This window comes from Pelophylax lessonae (genome assembly GCF_965119305.1).
Source record: "Pelophylax lessonae genome assembly, chromosome: 12".
NCBI classification, from domain to species: Eukaryota; Metazoa; Chordata; class Amphibia; order Anura; family Ranidae; genus Pelophylax; species Pelophylax lessonae.
Window position 1 is genome coordinate 27,743,600 of NC_138779.1, and position 11,827 is coordinate 27,755,426.

Here is an 11,827-nt window from a genome sequence, read left to right on the forward strand (position 1 = left end):
GGTGAAGGCTACTCCAAAACACAAAACAGATACAAAGGCTGCTAGAGGATCTGTGATTAAGAGATTCTCTATCCTCTAGCAGCCTTTGGTGGAGGGGATAGCCAATTAATCTGAGACGCTAGATGAGCAGTCCCAGTCCTTGCAGAAACTTCTGACATTTAACCTAAAGCACATGCACACCAAGTGGAATCCTAACCAAGGCACTTACTCACCAAGTCCAAGGACAGCTGTCACTCGCCAGATTCCATGTCTGTCTTCTGACATAAAAGGAACTCTTTTTAGGTCAGCTTCCATAGGTGATGCCCTCCAGCAAATATCTTTAAATCCAGATTCCTTCACCCCTCAGCCGAACTCACGCTGAGGTCTAACATCATCTCTCCACTAGAAAAGCAGCAGCCCCAAGACAAGAACACTCCAAAACATTTATTTTCTCCCTTCTCCCACCTTCTGAGTGCCCCTCTCAGGAATGTTCTGAGGTCAGGCAACTATTCAAAACTTCCGCCAGCTGACCCCTCCTACTCTATTCTATGGGAGCTTCTTTCAGAGGCAGGCAGGAGTAATCAACCACTAAGCTTCGACCTGACCGGACCTTTGAAACAGATCACCAGATCAACTGAGTACAGCAGAGCCAACAAAAATAACTACATTTAGACTAACTAGGGCTTTCTGACCTAATGGTCTATGGATAACAGCGATGATTCCTTTAGACATTTTCTATTCAGTGATCCCCACTGACACACACAGTAAAGTAATATTGCACTTACCAGATAAACTCATGACATTTTCTAGATGTGCACTCTCCTGATAAATCACCTGATTCCCTCTGATTATGAAGCTAAAAAGTGTGAAAATGACATACCTGTGCCACACTTATGTCACACACACTGCTTGCTGGAAGGAAGCTCGGTCATTATTCTTCAAGTATATAGAGTTCCTCTGCATGATTTAGCACCGCAGTGAGCAGGGCTTGAAATGGAAAAATAAAGGTAAAAAGACAGAAATTGTAAATGTGTAAAAAGTCAAACTACAGCACAGATTGCACCAAGCAGTGATATTATTGCTGCCCAACTATTCCATACACAAGACATGAATACAAAACAGTAAAATTATACACCTCTCAGTGGGTTGGAGGACCTCCATTATGAGGAATAATTGCAAAGATTGCATTTATTCACACTGGTGAAGAAGCCCTTAAAGTGATATCAAAGGCAAGTTTCTTTCTAAAAAAAAAAAAATAATAATAATTTACAAATACGTCATACCTGTTGGAATGGTTTTGCACTGAGCAGCCCTGATCCTCCTCTTCTCAGGTCCCCCGCTGGCCCCTTAGTTGGTGGTGTGACCAGAAATAAAGAAAATGTTCCTGAGGTAATGGTGTTGCTAAAAAGAAAACTGTCCCCAAGTCGATGGTGTCACTGGAATGAGAACATGTCCCTTCGTCAGTGGTGTCCCATATTTGGGTTGGTGCCACACTGCCACTGATATGAAAATATGTCCCTGCGTCATCGTGGCGTCACTGGAAGGAAAAAAAAAAAATTCCATGAGACAGTGGTATTACTGAAAGGAGAAATTCCCCAAGGCAGTGGTGTCACTGGAAGGAAAACATGTCCCTGCATTGATGTCACTGAAAGAAAAATGTCTGAGTTGGTGGAGTCACGAAAACGAGAAATGGCCCTGAGTTGGTGATGTCCCTTTAGTCAGTGGTGGAAGAAACACCACCACAAAACTCCACCACCCCTCAGTACAGAGCTTTTTTCTCAAACCTCTCCCCATCGCACCCCCCAACCCATACATGTTGTGTTTGATTGATAATTGGGCAGTGTGCTAGTCAGTTTCCGAGGACGAGCACTGGACAAACATTACCCTGTACACCGTTTGCCCTGCTAGTACCTCCACCCCAAACCAGGGCATGAACCTTGCACAATTTTACAGTGTGGTCAGGGAAATGTACGCAGGATATAGCGGCTAATTCCAACCAAAACTGGTATTTCAGCTTTGCGTTGGAGCCTGTGGTATGAATGATATGCTGATTTATTGTATCTCTTCTATAAGTTTCAGTGGTAAGGTTTTCTACAGTATATTTGCAATTTCACACTATGGCAATTTAACTTATGGAACAAGGCACAAGAGAGGCTGTGCTCACCCCCATACCAGCAATGCACATATAATGAACATTGCCTGAGGCATGAGGATTTAAATTTGAACAGGGGTCTGCAAGCCCCTACATGCAAGCCTGATGCCTTTTTCCCTGGCACCTGCCAGCTCACTAGTCTGTCAATTAGTCTGGCCTGACCATGGTCCACTTACCTTCTGGACATCAATAGTGTGTGGAAGAAGCCCACACATGCATATTCTTCTTCCTCTTGTTCGTACCCAGCAGCAGGTAGGTAAAACCTCTACATTTCTAAAAGGGCTGAGTATGGAACTGATCTGAGGGTGCATGGGCTGGGGCTTAGCTGAGGTTTAGGGTACAGCAATTTTGGTTGAGCTGAGGACTAAAGGTGTAGCAACTGGGGCTGATCTGAGGACTAAAGGTGCAGGAATATGAGGATGATCTGAAGTCTAAAGGAGCAATAATTTGGGACTGATCTGAGGTCTAAATTTGCAGAAACTGGGGCTAATTTGAAGTCTAAAGTTGCAAAAAATTGGGGCTGATCTGAGGTCTTGGTGGAAAAGAATCGGGTACTGATCTGAGATCCAAAGATTCAGGAATTAGGACTGATCTGAGGTCTGAAGGTACATCAGTTAATAAAGTATTAATTTATAAGTTTACCTTACTTTTAGCAGTACAACCAGTGGTGTATTTAGGTTTTGTGCTGCCCTAGGCCAGACTAAACTCGTGCACCCCCTAATTTAACTATGACCCACCCCTTTCTGTCAAGGCCACACCCCTTCCTGTTTCAGACCTGCCCTGTCATCTGTAAACCACACCCCCTTCCTCTTTAGGCTCCCCTTCTTCCTCTCTGTACATTAAAAGTGGGTACAAAGTGCCTACATGTATATTTTGTTGTTTTGTATGGGTACGTCGGTTCGCGGGAGCGCTCCTGGGGACCCCCACTAGGCAGCGAGGATGTCAATCCACGGGGCCGGCGGTCGCAACTGCCGCTGGGCCCCCCCAATCGTTCCCCGCTGAGAGAGGTCGACAGTCTGCTATTGTAAACACAGCCGTCCTTTGTTCTCTCTGAAATGATCACAGAGCGCCTGTGATCCTCCTATTTAGGATCACAGGTCTCTATGTTCATTTTACAAGTCCCTCCTCCATACAGTTAGAAAACACCCCCTAGGCTCACACTTAACCCTTTGATCACCCCTGGGTTAACCCCTTCCCTGCCAGTGTCATCATTAACCACTTGCCGACTGCCTAACGCCGATCTACGTCGGCAGTCAGCCCCTCACAGGCAAAGTGACGTAGGGCTACGTCACTAGCTTGTGAGGGTCTAGGGAGCGAGCGCGCGCCCCCGGAGGCGCGCTCCCGCTCCCGCGTGGTCACGGACCCCCCCCGCGCGTGTGACCGGCGGACCCGATGTCCGCCGGTCACTCGGCGATCGGCGGGGGAGAGGGAGAATGTCAGGCAGCTTGTGTAAACAAGCTGCCTGTCATTCTCCTTGCTGTTAGGATACTGATCACTCGGATCTAGTATGTAGATCCGTTGATCAGTGTCCATACAGCTCAAGCCCCAGCCAATCACAGTAGAAAGCACGCCCCTAGGGATACACACAGCCCCTCCCTCCCAAATAAAGTTAACCCCTTCACTACCAGTGTATTTTTACAGTAACAGTGCATATATATAGCACTGATTACTGTAGAAATGTCACTGGTAACCCAAAAAGTGTCAAAAATGTCAGTTAGGGGTCCGATCTGTCCGCCCCAATGTCGCAGTACCGCAAAAAAAAATCGCAGATCGCCGCCATTACGCGTTAAAAAAAAACAACAAAAATGACAGAAATCTTTCCCTTTGTTAGTAAACGCGATAACTTTTGCGCAAACCAATCAAAATACGCTTTTTGCGATTTTTTTTACCAAACATAGGTAGCATAAAACAAATTGGCCGGAAAAGTAAAAAAAATTTGATTTTTTAATTTTTTTTTTGGGGAATTTCATGTAAAAAAATGTGAAAAATATTGCTATTTTTGCAAAATTGACGCTCTTTTTTTGTTTATAGCGCGTGATCAAAAAATCGCACAGGTGATCAAATACCACCAAAAGAAAGCTCTGTTTGTGGGAAAAAAAGGACGCCAAATTCGTTTAGGTACAGCGTCGCACGACCGCGCAATTGTCCGTTAAAGTCACGCAGTGCCGAATCGCAAAATACCCCCTGGTCGGAATGGGGGTAAAATCTTCCGGGGCTTAAGTGGTTAAAGTAACAGTGCCTATTTTTAGCACTGATTACTGTATTAATGTCACTGGTCCTCCCAAAAGTGTCAAAAATGTCAGTTAGGGGTCCGATCTGTCTGCCGCAATGTCGCAGTCCCGCTAAAAATCGCAGATTGCCGCCATTACTAGTAAATAAAAAATAAAAATGACATAAATCTTTCCCCTAGTTTGTAGACGCAAAAACTTTTGCGCAAACCAATCAAAATACCAAAAATATGTAGTAGAATACAAATTGGCCTGAAAGGATGAAAAATTTTGATTTTTAAATTTGTGTTTTTTTTGGGAATATTATATAGCCGAATGTGAAAAAAAAAAAGTTTTTTTTTTTTTCAGAATTGTCGCACTTTTTTTGTTTATAGCGCAATAAATAAAAATCGCACAGGTGATCAAATACCACCAAAAGAAAGCTCTATTTGTGGGGGAAAAGGGTATAGCGTCTCGCACGACCACACAATCGTCAGTTAAAATAATGCAGTGCTGAATCCCAAAACATGGCCTTGTCATGAAGGGGGTAAAACCTTCTGGTCCAGTTAACTTCAACTCTATAAATTTACTCAAATCATGTAATAACATTGGCAATTAGCAGCGCTGAAAAGCTAATGTAAAATGCAAAAAAAGTTTTATTTTTTTTCAATGGTGTTAAACAATGCTCTAACAGTATCCACTGATCCGGTGCATAATATAGATGGAAGATGTGAGTAGCAGTAACACTTAGCAAAAGTGGAAAGACAGTTTTCCTCACACTCTCATGCTCCCGAAAAGTAAAGCGCAAACACTTCCATTTTCTCTGTCCTCTTGCCTTGTGCTGCCCTCTGCTCCCCCCGCAGCCTCTTGACCGTCTCCTCCTATGGGCAGGCTGGGGAGTGTACTCTCTGCCCCCAGGGATTGATATGGGGCCGCTGGGGATAGAGACTACATGTCCCACGGTGCTTTGCAGCTGCTGGAGTCCTGACAGATGATGGGCTCCCTCCCCCTGCCAATGAGGAAGCAGGGGAGGGAACAGAGCAGGCGGCTGCTCTCACACACTGCAGTGTGAAGAGGGGGGGGGGGGGCTAACAGGCTCGCTCTCACTCGGAGCCTGTCAGCGGATTAGTGAGAGGCTGTGAGGGCAACCAGCGGGGCTGCGGGTGACAGAGCAGCCCCAGCTACCTAAGTGAGTGCCACTTGAGCCGAATGCTAATAAGTGCCGCTGTATAGCAAACCGCGGGGGACTGTATGTGTGCGGGAGGTGGGACTCAGAGGACGGATGGGGTTTTTTTTTCAGGCGGGGGCAGCTTTTTTGCCACCCCCACCCCGCAAAGTGCCACCCTAGGCCCGGGCCTTGTTGGCCTAGGCCATAATACAGCACTGAGCACATGCCTATAGCATGTTCTTGTTCGCGGGCACACTAAATAAAACATTTATTGTGGAAAATATTGTTGACCCCTGGGTTAGAATATACATTCTATTTCCTTCAATATTTACAAGGATCCACATGAGGTACTTCTCAAACCATTCCATGGGTACTCCTCTATGAACAAACCCCTAATCCCTCAGCCAACCAGCAATTAGTCATTTTCAGCCAGAAATAAAGACTAATTTAGCGCTTTTAATACTTCCACTTTGAAATCAGATGAAGTCAAATGGCACTTTGATTAATAAAAAAAACCTTTCAGCACTTCATAACATAAGTGTTGTCACGTACCTGGTCGGAGGCCACAGTGCTGAGAGGGCTTCTCTTGCGGCTAAGTGAAGAGCGCTCCTGAAGGTGGTAACAGGTAGTGCTATGATTGGTGAAGCAGGGGATTTCAGCTGTGGAAAGCTGAGGTGATGTCCGCTGGATGACAGCTGACGAGCAGGATGCACTGCTGGGCAGGAGTCCCTTAGGAGTACCAGGTGAGACTTGGCAGAAGGGAGAGTCAGGAGCCAGGCCAGAAGTCATGCATGGAATGTCCGCCAGGAGTAAGGCAGAATCAAGGATCAGCCAGGATCATACACTGGTAATCAGGCAGCAGAGGAGTCAGAAGAGCAAGCCAGAGGTCATACACAGATCAGCAGGCAGAAGCGGAGTCACTGGAACAAGCCGAGGGTCAAAGCCAGGAATGGGGTTAAGAAAGGTAAAAGGCAAGCTGGGCAGTGGCGGCTGGTGAAGTTTTAAGATGGTGGGGCGCAAGACCCCGCCCTCCCATCTTGACCCCTCCCATTTCTAAGAAGCCCCACCCCGTATAGACTCCACCCATTTTGTCTCCTGTATTTTGCTTGTGTGAACAAATTTTCCCAATATATCAAATATATAGGGGTCTGTCAGTACTAGTATATCCCATAATAGGGAGCAGGGGCCCTATTATGGGATATACCGTGAGAGACACCCTATTATGGGATACACTGACAGAGTGGCACAAACCCCACAGTACAGGCCCCCTAGCACAAACCCCACAGTACAGGCCCCCTAGCACTAATCCCACAGTACAGGCCCCCTAGCACTAATCCCACAGTACAGGCCCCCTTTCAATGCAGTGACCAGCGTACATGCCCCCTTTCAATGCAGTGACTAGAGTACATGCCCCCCTTCAATGTAGTGACCAGTATACATGCCCCCCTTCAATGTAGTGACCAGTATACATGCCCCCTTCAATGCAGTGACCAGCATACATGCCCCCTTCAATGCAGTGACCAGTATACATGCCCCCTTCAATGTAGTGACCAGTGTACATGCCCCCTTCAATGTAGTGACCAGCGTACATGCCCCCTTCAATGTAGTGACCAGCGTACATGCCCCCTTCAATGCAGTGACCAGCGTACATGCCCCCTTCAATGCAGTGACCAGCATACATGCCCCCTTCAATGTAGTGACCAGCGTACATGCCCCCTTCAATGCAGTGACCAGCGTACATGCCCCCTTCAATGCAGTGACCAGCATACATGCCCCCTTCAATGCAGTGACCAGTATACATGCCCCCTTCAATGCAGTGACCAGCATACATGCCCCCTTCAATGCAGTGACAAGCATACATGCCCCCTTCAATGCAGTGACCAGCATACATGCCCCCTTCAATGTAGTGACCAGTATACATGCCCCCTTCAATGTAGTGACCAGTATACATGCCCCCTTCAATGTAGTGACCAGTATACATGCCCCCTTCAATGTAGTGACCAGTATACATGCCCCCTTCAATGTAGTGACCAGTATACATGCCCCCTTCAATGTAGTGACCAGTATACATGCCGCCTTCAATGCAGTGACCAGCATACATCCCCCCTTCAATGTAGTGACCAGTATACATGCCCCATTCAATGCAGAGGCCAGCGTGCGCGCGTGCGTGCCCCCCCCCCCCGATACTTCACTTACCTCTGGTGCCACTGCCATGGACGTCTTCTTCCTCCGAGTCCTTGTCCTGCATGCGCGCCGCCCGTCACTATCCCGACTTCGTGGCGTGCTGCTCAGGAGTCAACTTCTTCTTCCTCCATGCGCGCAGCGACTCGGTCGGACCCACGCGGCGTCACCCGGGATGTCCTCTATGATTGGTCCAGGCTGGAGACTGGACCAATCACAGCCAGGACATCCGGAAAGTGGGGAGTGTCGGGGCGCAGAGCACGATGACCCCCAGAAGGCCGCCAATCGGTGGCTCTGCTGAAAGCACGTGAGGTGCAAAACACCACCCCCCCCATAGCCACCAGTTAGTCCTGCGCCCCTAGTGGGCTGAAAATTGTATTTTTTTTTCTTCCTTTTTTTTTATTGGGCCACGGAGCTTAGGGGGGTGGCGCCCCTGCGCCCCCTATAGACCGGCCACCACTGAAGCTGGGTCAGTAACAGGAAATCCAATGATAACAGGAACACAGGGGGGAGCTGAAGATCATCCAGCAACTAGTGGCTGATGCTGCCGGCTTTAAATAAGCCACTGGGCCCCAAAATCGATCATGCATTGCGTGCGCACTGGCACATTTCTATGTGCCAATCTGTGATTCTGCTGGGCATTAACAGATGTTCCAGTTCTTCTGCGGACTGTTCTCTGACAGGAGTGCGCAGCCTATTGCATTAAGGTGTGTGCACCCCAAAGCTCAAACACACATGCAAGGCCACGCCAGTGTGTGATAAGGCAGTCTTGGTCAGGTTTTGGAGAAAACAGGCCGATTAATGGCACAGGTGTGTGCTGTTCTTTCAGGAAAGACAGGATGAGAGGTCAGTGCCCCCCCCTCCCGAAAGGGTCAGTGATTGTAAGGGAGACAAGGGTGCACATCTGCACCATGCTGTCCAGGATGGGACAGGCAAAGAAGCGAAGAGACAGGGTCCCACCCAGGGGTCAGAGGTGCCCCAAGCCAGAGAGAGAGAAAGTCTATTAGGGACAGAATAGGTAGGGAGCTGCAAGGAGAGCATAGAGCTGAGGTACAGAGTCTGTGCATAAACCCTGGGATGTGTTTGATGGTCAGGAGGACCAACAGGTACTATTCAGAGTAGAAAGGCTGCCAAGAGGCTGAATGTTATGTTTGTTTGTATGGATGGTGAGAACCCCCTACGTGGAAAGACGTTACTGTATGAACTTTGACTTTCTTTTAAAGAAAGGTGGGCAAGAAAGCCCTGAAAACTATTTTTGGCAAGAAGTAAACTCAATGTTTTGGCGCTACTGCTAAAGTACCCCAACTTGTCACATTATTTATACACTAGCATACACAGACACCCACACGCAGAGGTTGGTGTCAGTAGAATATTTCCTAAGAGTACAGAGGACTTGTGGGGCCTCACCCAATAATTAAGCAAAAGATAAGTATAAATCAAGGAGCACTCCAGCAACCTTAAAAAAGGGTGGATTATAGCGGCCACAGCAAGGGAGGAAAATATTGATAAAATAAAAGAATTCTTTATTATACAAATGTTAAAACAAACTAAATTCACAATAAAAATTCCAAACGTCTCGTCCCAAAAATTACCTAAAAATGTACACAATCAATGGAAAGTATATATGTACAGTATCTCACAAAAGTGAGTACACCCCTCACATTTTTGTAAATATTTTATTGTAGCTTTTCATGTGAAAACACTGAAGAAATGACACTTTGCTACAATGTAAATTAGTGAGTGTACAGCTTGTATAAATTGGGCCTAATTAGCCATTTTCCCTCCCTGGAGTCATGTGACTTGTTAGTGTTAAGGTCTCAGGTGTGAATGGGTAGCAGGTGTGTTAATTTGGGGTTATCGCTCTCACTCTCTCCTACTGGTCACTGGAAGTTCAACATGGCACCTCATGGCAAAGAACTCTCTGAGGATCTGAAAATCAGAATTGTTGCTCTACATAAAGATGGCCAAGGCTATAAGAAAATTGCCAAGACCCTGAAACTAGGCTGCAGCATGGTGGCCAACTGACCAAGACCATATAGCGGTTTAACAGGACAGGTTCCACTCAGAAGAGGCCTCACCATGGTCGACTAAAGAAGTTGAGTGCACATGTTCAGCGTCATATCCAGAGGTTGTCTTTGGGAAATAGACGTATGAGTGCTGCCAGCATTGCTGCAGAGGTTGAAGGGGTGGGGGGTCAGCCTATCAGTGCTCAGACCATGCGCCGCACACTGCATCAAATTGGTCTGCATGGCTGTCGTCTCAGAAGGAAGCCTCTTCTAAAGATGATGCACAAGGAAGCCCACAAACAGTTTGCTGAAGACAAGCAGATCAGGGACATCGATTACTGGAACCATGTCCTGTGGTCTCATGAGACCAAGATAAACTTATTTGGTTCAGATGGTGTCCAGCGTGTGTGGCGGCAACCAGGTGAGGAGTACAAAGAAAAGAGTTTTACCTACAGTCAAACATGTTGGTGGGAGTTTCATGGTCTGCGGCTGCATGAGTGCTGCCAGCACTGGGGAGCTACAGTTCATTGAGGGAACCATAAAATGCCAACATGTACTGTGACATACTGAAGCAGAGCATGATCCCCTCCCTTTGGAGACTGGGCTGCAGGGCAGGATTCCAACATGATAACGACCCCAAACACACCTCCAAGACAACCACTGCCTTGCTAAAGAAGCTCAGGGTAAAGGTGATGGACTGGCCAAGCATGTATCCAGACCTAAACCCTTTTGAGCATCTGTGGGGCATCCTCAAATGGAAGTTGGAGGAGCGCAAGGTCTCTAATATCCACCAGCTTCATGATGTCGTAGTGGAAGAGGACTCCAGTATCAACCTGTGAAGCTCTGGTGAACTGATTAAGGCAGTGCTGGAAAATAATGGTGGCCACACAAAATATTGACACTTTGGGCCCAATCTGGACATTTCCACTTAGAGGTGTACTCACTTTTGTTGCCAGCGGTTTAGACATTAATGGCTGTGTGTTGAGTTATTTTGAGGGGACAGCAAATTTACACTGTTATACAAGCTGTACACTCACTACTTTATATTGTAGCAAAGGGGAAATCTGTATACCGTACAGGGTGATTAAGGTGTGCCCAGGCACACCCTGTACGCACGCCATCTATACATAACAATCAACAAATTCCACAAATCTGATGACCTTATTATTCTACATATCAAAGGCCATTGGGCACTGAAATTAGCTTTCTTAATAATATCACATCACCTCCACACCCTATGGCCCATGGGTTACTTTATGTGTGGTTACACTCTTCTTTTTTTTAAAAAATTCTTCCCATTTTTCCTTTTTTTTTTACCACCTCTTTTCCCTCTCCCATCCTTTTCTACTCTTCCCTCAGATCCTCCTCCCTCTATCCATTATATACATATACTATCTATTATTTGGCTTAACACCAGTGGCGGCCGGTGCGTTGGGGGCGCAGCGTCACCGCCCCCTCATCCATGCATCCGGCCCCTTAATCTACATGTGGGGCACCGGACGCATGAAGTTCAAAGGGGCTTTTTTTTTAATCACCAGATTAGAGCCAGAGGCTCTAATAGGCTTCAGCAAAGGGTGGACCCAGGGTGCAGAGCAGTGCGTCCCGAGCCCACCCATTGTGTGACAATAGCGAATGAAAATTCGCTATTGTCACACGGATCCTCCTCCTGGCCAATTAGGAAGTGGGTCCGAGACCCGCTTCCTGATTGGCCGAAAGGCAAACCCCATGCCATTGGCGGAGGAGGAGGCGGGAGGACTGAGGACTCGAGGAGACGCAGGGACTGAAGAGAAGCCGCCGCTACAGGTAAGTGCACTGGTCTCGGGAGGGGGGCTTGGCACGCTGTTCACTCTGCATTGAAAGGGGGCACGCTGGTCTCTCTGCATTGAAAGGGGGCACGCTGATCTCTGCATTGAAAGGGGCACACGCTGGTCTCTGCATTGAAGGGGGCATGCTGGTCACTGCATTGAAAGGGGGCACGCTGGTCACTGTGCATTGAAAGGGGGCACGCTGGTCACTGTGCATTGAAAGGGGGCACGCTGGTCACTGTGCATTAAAAGGGGGCACGCTGGTCACTGTGCATTAAAAGGGGGCACGCTAGTCACTCTGCATTGAAAAGGGAACGCTGGTATCTGCA